Source organism: Podarcis melisellensis (genome assembly GCF_964234715.1).
Source record: "Podarcis melisellensis genome assembly, chromosome: 2".
In the NCBI taxonomy this organism is placed as follows: domain Eukaryota; kingdom Metazoa; phylum Chordata; class Lepidosauria; order Squamata; family Lacertidae; genus Podarcis; species Podarcis melisellensis.
Genome location: NC_138529.1, coordinates 67,292,483 through 67,305,041, shown reverse-complemented (window position 1 = coordinate 67,305,041; position 12,559 = coordinate 67,292,483). Strand labels below are relative to the sequence as shown.

Here is a 12,559-nt window from a genome sequence, read left to right as displayed (position 1 = left end):
GCAGAACGATTGTGTATCCTATGTCCACAACCATCTAGAACTCCCAATAATACATTGGGGAAGAGGTAGTTATTAAGACAGCAGTACCTGTAGCGATTCTAGGCTGCTGGACATTTTCTTTGGAAGGAGGATTTGCCAATCAGCACAGAAGAATCTGTTTGCAACAATCCCAGAATATGCCCAGTTCTGCTCGTGAGTGAGCCATTGTACCTCAGTGGTAAAGCCCAGCAGCACCAAGTAGGGCTAGGAGAGGTTTCTGTCTGAAACCCTGAAGAGATGCTGCCAGTCAGTGTAGACAATACTGAGCTAGAGGAACCAGTGGGTCTGACTTTGTAAAAGGCAGCTTCCTATGAGATGCTGATGTGAAACTAGAATTCTGCAACCCTCATCTTGAGCATGAGGTGGCCTCCCAGGGAGATGCACTACAGAGGCTGGGTGTCACCTAGCCAGGTCTTCATGGCCAAAGTCCACCAGATTATCTTAAGATAGTTCCTGCCTGGAAAAGACAGCCCCCATGGATAAAAAATGTAAATAAATAAATCAGGATTCTTGGCCTTTGGCATGACCCTGCCACCACAACTTGCTGGCCAACTCCTGCTCCTATGCCTTTCTTCCCCCCAAATCGCAATGGTACAACCTTCTCATGCACTTTGATAATGACCCAAGGAGCAGAACAAACCATGGGGTGGGGAGGAGAAGAAGAAATACAAAGTGGGGCAGCGAAAGGAATTCTCGTGCAGGACGAAAGCGAGTTTAAGTTTGAATACGTGGTGCTTATTGGTAATAAACTCACGGCCGGAGCGTGCGTGCGTAAAGGCACTTCCACTGCCCAGCTGCACACAGCACACAGTCCAAAGGAAAGTTAAGAAGCCGGTTTCAAAGTGCCGCCGAAAGCCACGAGGTTCGAGAGCACGCTTAGGAGCACAAGCCCCGTTCAATTAACGCAAGATTTCCAATTGCGCTTGCGGCCGAGGATTGGTGCGGATGGGCAGGCGCGTCCAGGGCGCGCGTGTCGGTGTGAACGGTGTGAGTGCGCCGCGCCTAGCGACGCGTGTCTTCCGTGCAACCTGCATATCTGGGTGCCTGTTCCCTGGGAAAGGAGCGTACGTGGTGCGAGTGCAGAGAGCAGCGCCCGAGAACAGGCTCTCGGGGGCAGCTTAATCTTTAATCCGAGCGACAAAAGAACCTCTGCGCGCCCGGACAGTTTGGTAACAGATTTACAGACCCTCCCGGTCAAAGTCCACCGCCTCCCCGGGCGCGGGGAGAACAGCCCTTCGCCCCGCCACACCCCGGGGAGCCTCCTGGGTCGCGGCGGACAAGAGACCCGGATCTCTCTCCCCGGGGGCCATTCCTAGCCCCGCAGCGGACAACGTAGACGGAGTCCACCTCACCTCTTGCCGCCGCCGCCGCCGCTTCAGCGCTGTCCCGCGGCTCCGTGCTGCGGCGCGCTTCGCCCGGGCTCCATCCCTCGCTGGGCAAGCCGGCTGGGCAAGGGAGCGAGGCTCCTCCACTCCCTCGCTCGCTCGCTCGCTCGCTCCCCGGTGCCGGCGAGTCGCGCGGAAAGTGGCCGAAGAATAAATCCGACGGCCGAGCGCGGCGGGCTCCACAAAGGTTCTTCGCCGGCTTGGTGGGAGCGATCAGCCCGGCCGCGCTCGGCTCTCTCCGCCTGCAGCCCTCGCGCCTTCTGTCGGCTCCAGCAACAGGCGCGGGGACTTTGTAGCGAAAGCTCTCGGGTTACACCCCCGCGCCGCGCGCCGCCGGCCCGCTCGGAGCCAACAATGGGCCGCGAAAAGAGCCAGGGCCGAGGGGGAGGGTCGCAGGGGCCCCGCCCCGCCCCTTGTCCCCTCCCCTCCCCCTGCGCCCTCCCCCGCCCGCGCCAGGGCCTTTTCACACTCACATTAGCTAAATTCTCTCCCCCAAAGCTCCGGCAAAGGGGATTAAGCGGAGTTCATTCTCTGCCGGGGCTTTGCTTCCTCTCTGCTGGCAGCGGTAACTGGAGACACCACTCATTAAACTCCTGCTCACAAGGAGCGCGTCGTGGAGGGGGGGGGGGCCCTTTCGGAAGACAGAAACGCTGCGCGGGGATGTGTGTGAAAATAATTAAAACCCCATGGAACCCGACGGGGCTGGGGCGAGGAGAGGCAAAAAAAAAAAAAAGGATTGTGCACTGGTGTACATTCAATAAAGCGTTTCTTAACTGCCCGCCAAAAAAGCAAGAGCTTGCATTTGTAGGCAGAATGGAGTTCTACCTGTGGAACTCACGGCTACATGATTTTTATTAAGCAAGGGAGATAAATTCGATTCTTCTGTCTTTCTTTAAGGGTGCTGGGAATATCCAGATTCCACCTACCAACTCCATAAAGTTTCTAGGTCTGATGGTAACCAGGATCAGAGTTACACCTGTTATCTGCTGCTTGTGAGAGACATGAGTGTTATCCCATATGGAGAGATAGAGGCAACACAGAAAAGAAGCTCCTCAGCTTGAGGCCAGGAGGCCAGCATGTCTCTGAACGCTGCATAAAGTTTGGACCCAATTAACTACATCACTTAGCTTAGTGGGAGGATGTGTCAGAGATGACTTGTCGCATGTTAAGCCAAAAATCATTATGGGAACTTGGAAGCAGCTGCAGTTACCGGGAAGCAAATGGTTAATATGTACGCAGACAGCTGCACATGGACACAGCTAACTGATTCTTTCTGCAAGACCCTCTGTAACCCAACCAGGAATTCTAGGCTTTGGCAAGGAAGGGCTGGGAGAGTAAGTTCTGGTGGGGAAAAGATGCATAGAAGTTGTTTTAGTGCAGAGCTCAACACACACAAGAGCATTGTGTGTCAGAGCGTGTGAAGAATGCTTCCCCATTATTACAGCTACAATATAAGCGACTGTGTCTAGCTTAGTTGGAGTAGAAAGTGTGGTTTTTACTTTCAAGCTTTGGGCCTTCTTTCTTAAAGTGGTGTTGTGAGATATACCTCTAACCTACACCAAGGCTCTCATCATCCCTTGCCATTTGGCCATGCTAGCTGGGGCTAAAGGAATTTGGAGTCCAACATCAACCAGAGGGCCACAGGTACCCCACCCCTGATCTACAGGATCACAAATTGAATAATAGATTTGTAGAGTTGGAAGGGACCTTAAGAGCCATCTAGTCCAACCCCCTGCAATACAGGAATCTCAGCTAAAGCATCCATGACAGATGGCCATCCAACCTCTGCTTAAAACCTCCAAGGAAGGAGAGTCCACAACCTCCTGAGGGAGTCGGCTGAATAATACTTCCCTTGATCTGGACACTATACATCTGCGGACACAGCCTAGAATAGCACTAGCTTTCTTTGCTGCTGTATCACATTGTTATTTAAAATTCATCTATTGATAAGTGCATCACATTTCCTTACAACAACATTACCAATATCTTTGTTTCTGGCAGCACACATTATCCCCTCATTCAAAAATCTGGATTGGGCAAAATTTGTTTTGATTCTGATGGGCATATACTGAGAGTATGATGCTTTAAAACAGGGGTTGGCAAGGTTTACCGGCCATGGGCCAGATCACTCCCATGGATATCGTCCGTGGGCTGGACTGGTGCAGTGCAATGCCGGAAATCATGTCTGCACATGTCTGCGGCGCCAAAAATTGCTTCTGCACATGCCCAGATGCCAGAAATCGCACCTGCACAGAAGTGATTTTTGGCATCTGGACATGCACAGACGCCATTTCTGGCGCCACTCAGCAAGTCCCCGCACCGTGCTGGTTTAGCACAGCACACAGGGGACTTGCTGAGCGGGCGGCTCGGTTTGGGGGCAGCTCGTGGGCCAGTAAAACGGTTCTTCATGGGCCGCACGTTGCCGACCCCTGCTTTAAAAAGAACGTAAGAGCCTACTGGATCAGGTCAATGACCCATCCAGTTTAGCATCCTCTTTTTGCAGTGGCCAACCAGATGCCTATGGGAAACCCAAAAGCAGAACTGCCCTCTTCTCACTTGTGATTTCCAGCACCTGGCATTCAGAAACATACCACATTCGACAGTGGAGGCTGAACAGTGCCTTCATGGTTAGCTGCCACCAAAAGCCTTCTTTTTAATGGTTTCCTACCCCACCTTTTGGAGAATATACCCTTCCAAGGCAGATTCAAACAAATCAGTTTAAAAAACATTACTATTCCTGTTATGCAAAATAATGGGGGGGGGGATTACAATGTTAAAGCAGCAATGGAAAATAGTTCTTTAGACACAACCACCATAAAATCATCCGTGTGTAGACTGCCTTTTTTTTATATATAAAAAGCATTATGTGTGGTCCTAAAGAACAATGGAGAGGTGTGCATATGAATTTTCCTAGAAAGAGAGTTGCAGAGAAACTGGGACTACTACCAGAAAGAAGTCCCTGTCCTTGGCACTTCTGGAATAGCTCAGTCAGTAAAGCATGAGACTCAGGGCATGGGCTCAAGCCCCAAGTTGGACAAAATATTCCTGCATTTCAGGACCCTCATGGTCCCTTTCAACTCTACAATTCTATGATTCTCTAAACTCACCAACCTAACCACTTTCAGCAGTGGACCAGAGAGATACCTGCATTAGATGATCCTTATGGTCCCTTCCATCTATGGGATTCTATGTTACTCACCAAACTAACCACTTTCCGTGGTGGGCCAGAAAGATGGTCTCAGATGCTGAGCTGTAAGAACCATCCTACACTTGGGGTCTATGGCCAGGTGCTAATAATCTGGGATTCAGATGCATGTTTGGAAAGGGAAACAATGGGATGACAGTGAATTATCAGACCCCGCCCTCCTCCCACCACACACAATCTTTTCAAAAGAAAAAGAAAAACACCAGCAGAGGCTTTCTCTGATGCTCTATCACACCAGGAAGCCTCCAGAGGAGCCACATTGTCTGTGCTTGTTATCACAATGTGGGGAAGGTTATCCACATGAAGGAATTTGCCTCATTGCTCTTCCCAAACAGCTAAGCAATGAACCATCCATATTTCTCACCCCACATCTTCCTTGTGTTATAAAAAAACTAGGGTGCAGACATATAGCAGACACACACTCCACAGAAAACCAATCCTTCACCCGTCAAAATTTAGGGAAGAAGTGTGCATGCACACGAAAGCTCATACCAAGAACTAACTTAGTTGGTCTTTAAGGTGCTACTGGAAGGAATTTTTTTTGTTTCCCTGAGAGAAATTACACTTTATTTTAGCACACAGAACAATCCCCCAAAAAGACATATTGGCTCTCCTAGTGACTCTACATATTTCTTCTGCAGAAGGAAATACCTTGGATAAACCTTTCCCAAGAGTTCTTTCATTCAAATCCTGTCTTAAAAGCATATTTTGTGTATGAATAGGGTGGGCCTGTGACTTGGATTCAAGAACTAAAGTATTTATCATCTCAAAACAATAGCCAGACTGCCCAGGTAATGCAATCATTATCAGGTATCTTGGCAGGCAGGAGAGAAGCCTAACTCTCAATTTTTTGTGGTTGACTGCCTCTTTCTGTGATGCATGTATGATGCTTTTAGGGTGGTTCTTGGCAAAAGGGTTGGGCAATGTCTAAAGTCTTTAAAGGTTCCTGCACACTTTGTTCTTGTTCTCTCGCCTCCTTGCAAGGAAGGAGGGAACTCTAGTGCAACAGAAAAATAAAAATCTGCTTTGCTTTCACTGGATCCTGCCTCCATCCATTCTTCTCTGACCAATCATGGACTTGGGGGACTCAGAGTCCCTTGATGGGAAGTTGGGCTGTAAAAGCCAACCCCCTTTTTCCTACAACACTCGCACTGCATTGCTTGGCAAGCACAACTTGGATGGATTCACCCAGTTTTGGGATATATATAATCTATCCAACAGCAGCTCCGAAGCTTCCAGGTTGGCTGTAGGAAACACCCTTTGGAGCAACTTGCCAATATGCTCTCTGCTGCTGCCTTTGCCCATTAGCCATTGTCTCTTGGTGGCAAACTGCAGATGGAAGCACTGGTGGGGACAGAGGGAACAGTAAGGCTGGTTAATATAATGAGCCAGGGGCAAGCTGCCCCTCCCCTCCCCTGTTTTGTCATGGAAAAGCTATCACAAGATAGCTAATTAATCAACAGCAGTGGCAGCCTCCCAACTCAGTTTTCCATGCTGAACAGGGGCTATTGAAACTGCTGATTAAATCTCTCCCTTAAAGTGAAGTTGCATCCAAACAAACTCACATTCCAAACCAACTACTCCCCCCTCCCTCCCCAGCTATTCTTCCTGGGCAGATCTTCATCTGTGGAGCATCCTCCTTTCAGGCAAAGCTTTCCATATCAATAGGCTCCCAGAATGGGGGGATTAGCTATGGCTCCCCAGTCCCCAGGTAACTGTGGCCTTTGGGCTTAGTGGATGAGCTTGCTTGCCGCACAGCCTTCCTTGGGTTTTCTTCCTTTCTTAAAGGGTAAGAGTAACTGGCGCAATAGTTTTACCTGGGGTATAATATGGGGAAGATGCCCTCCACCCCTTTACACCCTCTTGAGATCAGGGGAGGGTTGTATTCAGGCAAAGATAGCTCAGTTGGTTATAGTGTGGTGCTGATAACCGCTAAGGTTGCAGGTTTGATCCCCATATGGGACAGCTGCATATTTCTGCTTTCAGGTGGTTGAACTAGATGAATCTCAGGGTTCGTTCCAACTCTATAGTCCCATGATTCTATGAAAGAGGGCAAGTGCAAATGCCTCCATCACATTATGGGTTACAAATTTTAGGTGTGTCTGTCTGTGAATTAGCATGAAACGTTAATACTGAGTCTCAACTGCATGTGTAGGTTATTGCTGTTGTTTTGCTGCAGGGTTATATACACCCTAGGAACGTGAGGTCATTTGTGGCTTTCTGCACAGCTTCATCACCATAAACAATGACCTCTTGTGTACTTTTCCAAGGGAATTCAAGGTGGCTAACAATCAGAAACTACAGTCACAAAATATAAAGCAATTCACAATAAAACATGAGCAGAAAACCCAAAACCCAATAATAATTACAAAACAGCCATCAGAACGGAAAGATCCATATACTGTACCCTAAGGAGGAAATATTCAACCAAAGGCCTTTTTAAACAAACACATCTTCACCAGCCATCTAAAGGTGGAGCTCACTTGGCAAAGACTTTCTACAGGGTGGGGAAAGGACAGAAAAGGCCCTAGCCAAGTAGGCCTCATAGTTGTGAGGGGTGCAGAGCTGGGGGAGGGTATCCCAAACTTGGGTCTCAAGCTGTTTTTGGACTACAGTTTCCATCATCCCTGACCACTGGTCCTGCTAGCTATAGATGATGGAAGCTGTAGTCCAAAAACAGCTGGAGACCCAAGTTTGGGAAACCTGAGCTGGGGGATGATTGGAGCAGGTGGAAGAAGGCTGTCATTCAGTGAAACAGGTCCCAAGTGACAGAGGGCTTTGAAGACTAACAGCAGCACCTTGAAATGAGTGCAGAAACAACTCACCAGGCAATGCAGGTCACAGAAAACTGGTACAATAGACTCAGTGCCTAACACCTGTCAACATCCCACCCGCAGCATTTTTCACTAGTTGCAGTTCCCAAAGGGCAGCCCTATGGAAAGTGTATTGCAGGTCACTAGGGCATGAATGACTCTAGCAAGGTCTGACATTGTCAGGAAAGGTCACAGCAAACTGGCCAAAGGCACCCCTTACTACTAACACTACTGGCATGCCTAACAAGACCACCAGGCCATGGAGTATCCCCCAAGCTATGAACCTGATCTTTCAGAACCCCTTTTGAGAGTGTATACACAAACCTATGGCAGATGGTTCTACTGCCAACAGCATTTCAGCTTTGTCTGGATTAAGTTTCAGCTTGCTCAGTCCCATCCAGTCCTTCCTAGCTACCAAGCAGCCATTTGGCTTTTGACTGACTCCCTCAGATCAAATGAAAATGAGAGACAAGAGCTGAATGGCATCAAGTCACATGCACTGAAGACCCTGCAGGTTCATGTTGTGCAATCCATGTGTGGGTTTTAACCTCCTTTCTAAGGAGAATTGCTTTCCATGGTGGAATTATGGAACACATGAAGTGATTTTATCTGAGAGGAAGCCTGTTGGGGGAGAGGAGAGAAGGAAAATAACCCCCCTTCTTCTAGACCCTCCAGCCTAAATGTGTGATATTGGCCTCCCTGAAGGGGCCAGAGGGCTTAGCCCTGGAATCTGCGGCCAGGGCTTAACTCTGGAACATGCGTAAAAATCGTAATAATGCCTCTGAGTGCCCAATGTTGTAGTGTGTTTCTTTCACCATTGAGTAAATAAGAGCAGTCATCTGGGATTAAGAGGGAAAACACTTCCAGGTGAGACCAAATTGACTTCAACCTCCAGCACTTTAAAACTTTTTTTTTTAACCCTTCTGTCTGGAGAGTTATCTGTTCCTCATAATCTTTTTGCTAGTAAAAATATGCTGCTAAACATGGGCTATGGAGTCAGTGGCAAAACTGCATGGCATCTTGCGCTGTCCCCCATCAACTGCTTCTAACAGGTCTAAGTCCTTGCTGCTGCTGCTGTTTTTTAAAGAGCAAAACATTTCTGGGTCTTCTGGAAGTTAAGAGCTTTCTTGATGCGAGTCCTGAACCGCAGCAGCTGCCTGATGGACATGGATAGGAGGCAGAGGGGATTGTGTAATTAGGCAGAGAAATAACAGAGGCAGAGAAGCGTATAATGTGCTCATATTCATCTCCAGGGCTTGTGTTTGCCGCTGGAAGTTCCATCGCGTCCGGACAGCAAAGCTTGCAGGCCTTGTTCTGAGGCTGCCTTCTGCATTCCAGCGTAGCCCTGTTGCTCGCATGCTTTGTCCACTAGCTCTGAGAGCAACCTGGATTTACAATGCAAATTACCCCACGGGTTATGCAAATCACGTTCTTCATAAAAGCCACATACATTGCCCTGGGGCAATCCGAGCCCATGCTTGGTTTTGCTCTGATCCCACAGGAAGTGCTGCACTGCCAGTAGGGGTCTGACACACAGAAAGCAATTCAACACAAGCGGCCCTTTATTATTATTAACAAACATTATGGCAGCTCCGAGGGGCCTCCGCTGAGATTGGCACTCAAGTGGCAGGGCACTGCATGCTACAAAGAAAGCCAAACACAATCCCTACCTCAAGGATCACGCCAGCAAAGGACAGAAAGGGGGAAGGGCAAGGGCAAGGGCTGAGCATAAACTGCGGCTCAGGGAGGGAACACACATGGGTCAGCGGACACAGGAGGTTGGGGATGGGATCCAGAAGCAAATGACAGTGGAAAAGGTGAAGAGAACACCAGCCTGCAGTGTTACTCCTCGGCTTAAGCAACCCGGGTGGAAAAGCTCAAGCTATATAAACTGTTTGACACTGGCGCAGCACAATCTCTCAGCAAATGCATGTTCCAAAACAAAAAGTTTATACAGTGCTAAGTGCTATAATTACTTTGAAATTCAGGAACTCTTACTCGCACGCAGACATCGGGTGCGCACATGCTCTGCCGCGCTCTCCAGAATAGAAGCACTATTTACGGAAATGTCCCAGACCCTGGGTGTTAGATAGGAGAGTGATCTGTGCAATCTCTCCGCTGGGTAGATGGTGCATAGTGGGTTGTCCCCCCCCCCCGTGATCTTTAAAGTGCTGTGGCCTGACACGCCAAAAGCACTGCAGTAAACAGCCCCTGCTTTGTTATTATTATCAGACATTATGACAGCACACAGGGCGCCATCTGGGCTTGATACACTGCATGGGCCTCCAGTGAACTACTCTGAGGCTAAGCACAGAAAGGGCAGGAGCACAGTCAGTCAGTGCCAGATGCAGGAACGGAGATATATATCTCCATATATATTTATATATATATCTCCCTGCACATGCATGCCTTTTGGGGCCATAGCTTCAGCATTCCAGCATACTTTTATCCCTGCAGCACACTGCCCGCTTGCAATTATTGTATCAGTTTCAAAACCATTATTAACTATGTTTGTATGTTATCGTACATCACATATTATTGTCATTTCATGCATTTTATTATATGTTATTGTACTAGCATCCTGGTCACTAGCTTCCACTGGGTGGAAAGGTAGGATACAAATTTAGCAAGCAAATACTCAAATGCATGGCTTCAACCATAGCTCCTGTCCCTGAACAATACCCAGCAGCATCCTGAGAGTGCTGCCCTTTTGGTACCTATCGCAATCCTAATCTCAGACTCAAGGCTATATATTTCCAACCCCTGGCCTGCTCATGATCATATAGTTCTGCAAGATTGATGTGTGTAATGCATGCTGAGTGCCATAAGCATATCAGTCCATGGACTGGAGTCATAGTTAAACTATGGAACTCGCTCCCACGAGGCAGTGATGGCTGCCAACTTAGATGGTTTTAAAAGAAAACTAGAACCGTGTATGCTGCCTTCAGCTCATTGGAGTAAAAGCTGGGACATAGATGCTGTCAACCAACCAAACAACTAACCAACCACTCCAAGCGCCATCAGGTAAAGCAGAACACAACCCTGCTCTTTGTCCCCTGAACATCTAGGAGAAAGGCTGGGAACACAGGAGGTTGCTCTCCACCAGATCAGCCTGCCTGTCCAGCTAGGCCAGTATCATCTCCTCCACTCTGACAGGCAGGGTCTTAGGCTGAAGAAGTCTTTCCCCCCCACCACCTGATGCCAAGTGCTGAACCTGGGACCTTTTACATGCAAAACAAGGGCTCTGCCAGTCAACTATTTATTACTTGCAAGGAAATCTCCCTGCCCCAGTTTTGTTATATAGGAGCATTCAGAGTGTGATTCTCCCACTTGCATTCCGAAGTGGTACAGTCTACTGCTACATGACCATGTAGTGTGTAGACCAGGGGATGTCTCCTCCTTTATCTTTCCTTGCTTTCCCTTTTCCAGTGGTGGACTTTGGGGTCTCAAATTTTAGCAGTGCCCTGTGTGACGCCAAAATTCAGCACCCATTCATCATAGTTGTGGTGCTCCCAAGGCTCTGCGCCCAGTGCAAGCAAACCAGTCACACTCCCCTAAATCCGCCTCTGCATTTTCACTTTCTCTGCTCTGCTCTTGGTGTTCTGTTTTGTCCTCTATTGGGCAGGGCAGAGAACCCTATTTGCCTTATTCTCAGTGTAGAACCCATCTGATTCAGCAGCACTAAGGAGTTCATGGAATAAATCCATTTTTTCCAGATTCTCCCAGGACAGCTATCCCTGGATGGAGGGTGGATGGGCTATGGACAGTCCATGCTGATGAGATGAACTCTGCACATGCCCAAGGGCCCTCTCTCCACATATTTCAGGGCTAAGGCCTAGCTTTGAACTTACAATGTGTGTTAGCTGAACCGCAGGTCACCTTTAGCTCTGCTCTAACACATGAACATTTTGCTCCACAGCCAATACAGTTTTCTCCAGCCTGGGAAAGAAGCTGCTACTAGCAGAATAGCAAGAAAGGTGATCTGGGAGGGAAAGAGCACACTGCTCACTTTATATCTGTCTCTTTGCCTTTGCTCTGATTCAAGGTCTTGCGCATCAGGTCTACCTATCCTTCCTGTCCTTTATGGCATGCCCTGTGGTGGAGGCAGCTTGTTTGCAAATTGCTGTTGTAAGTAGCTGGGTGTTATCACTGCCAGCAACACCATAAAGTGGCTGTGACCCTCATTAGAGGGTCTTTAAAGACTGCCATAAAAAACTAGGCAAATGTGGGAGCCTGGGGTTAAACAGCTCTAATCCCCCCACAGTAAACACATTGAGGCTGATTTCCTGTCATTGCAGTTAAAGCTTGGAGCTCTCTGCTTGGGCTAATTGGAGGCAGCAACCCCCTGGACACCACCTAGCACCATCAGGCTCGTGCCTCTAGTCCCGCCACCCAGACCAGAGTTCCCTTCCATCCTGCAGCATCTCAGCTGCTGTCGTGTAAAACAGGGAGAAGAGCTTGCTACTTATTCTAGCACACATGCAAGGTGGCAAGAAATTTCTGTTTGGGGGTTGCTGGGATTCACATAAGCCGATCCTACGCATATTTCCTCAGGGGGGAAAACCTCTCTGGTTTTGTTCAAGCTAGCACAGTCTTGGAAGACACCATCAAAGTGATTGCTTTCTACCGGTCCCTTTTCAGATGCTCAAGACTGGAGATCTCCACACCATCCGTCTCCTCTCAATCTCCTCTTTTCCACTATACCTCATGAGCCGCTCAAGTTCAGGTCTTTGACATCAGCAGCACTGCAGCCTGCAAGCAAACTTCACTCAGACTTTTCTAGCTCCATCCCCTTGGTGGTGGTGGTGGTGGTGGGGCAGTGGCACAGGAGTGTCTGCCCTGAACCAAGAGCCCCGTAAGATGCCTAAGTATTTCTGCCTCCATAGAGTCAGAATTTCTACAGCTGACCAGTTTCCATCCGTACCAGGTAACAACACAACAGTCTGTGTTGAATTTGTGTCAGTCCAGGAAGTACAGTCAGGATATGAAAGACCAGCTGGACAGAATAAGAGGAACATGGAAGAGCTGCACAGGAACAGCTCCCAGGTGGAGGATCCAGTGGAGAATCTGGACATGCACATGTTACACCTGATTCCAGCCACTTTCTGCACACCATG

At 48.6% G+C, this 12,559-nt stretch overlaps 1 protein-coding gene across 3 annotated transcripts in view; it reads right to left on the bottom strand.

Annotated features, from left to right (window-relative positions):
* Positions 1-12,559, bottom strand: part of FGFR4 (fibroblast growth factor receptor 4) — a 71,150-nt gene that overhangs the window by 21,704 nt on the left and 36,887 nt on the right. Inside the window, exon 1 of one of the 3 annotated variants that reach the window (XM_081901003.1) lies at positions 1,392-1,751. The exons of the other annotated variants lie outside the window; for them this stretch is intronic. The gene's annotated coding sequence lies outside the window, so the exon portion shown is untranslated. Of the gene's footprint in view, positions 1-1,391; positions 1,752-12,559 lie in introns of those variants that run through there. 3 annotated transcript variants of the gene reach the window in all.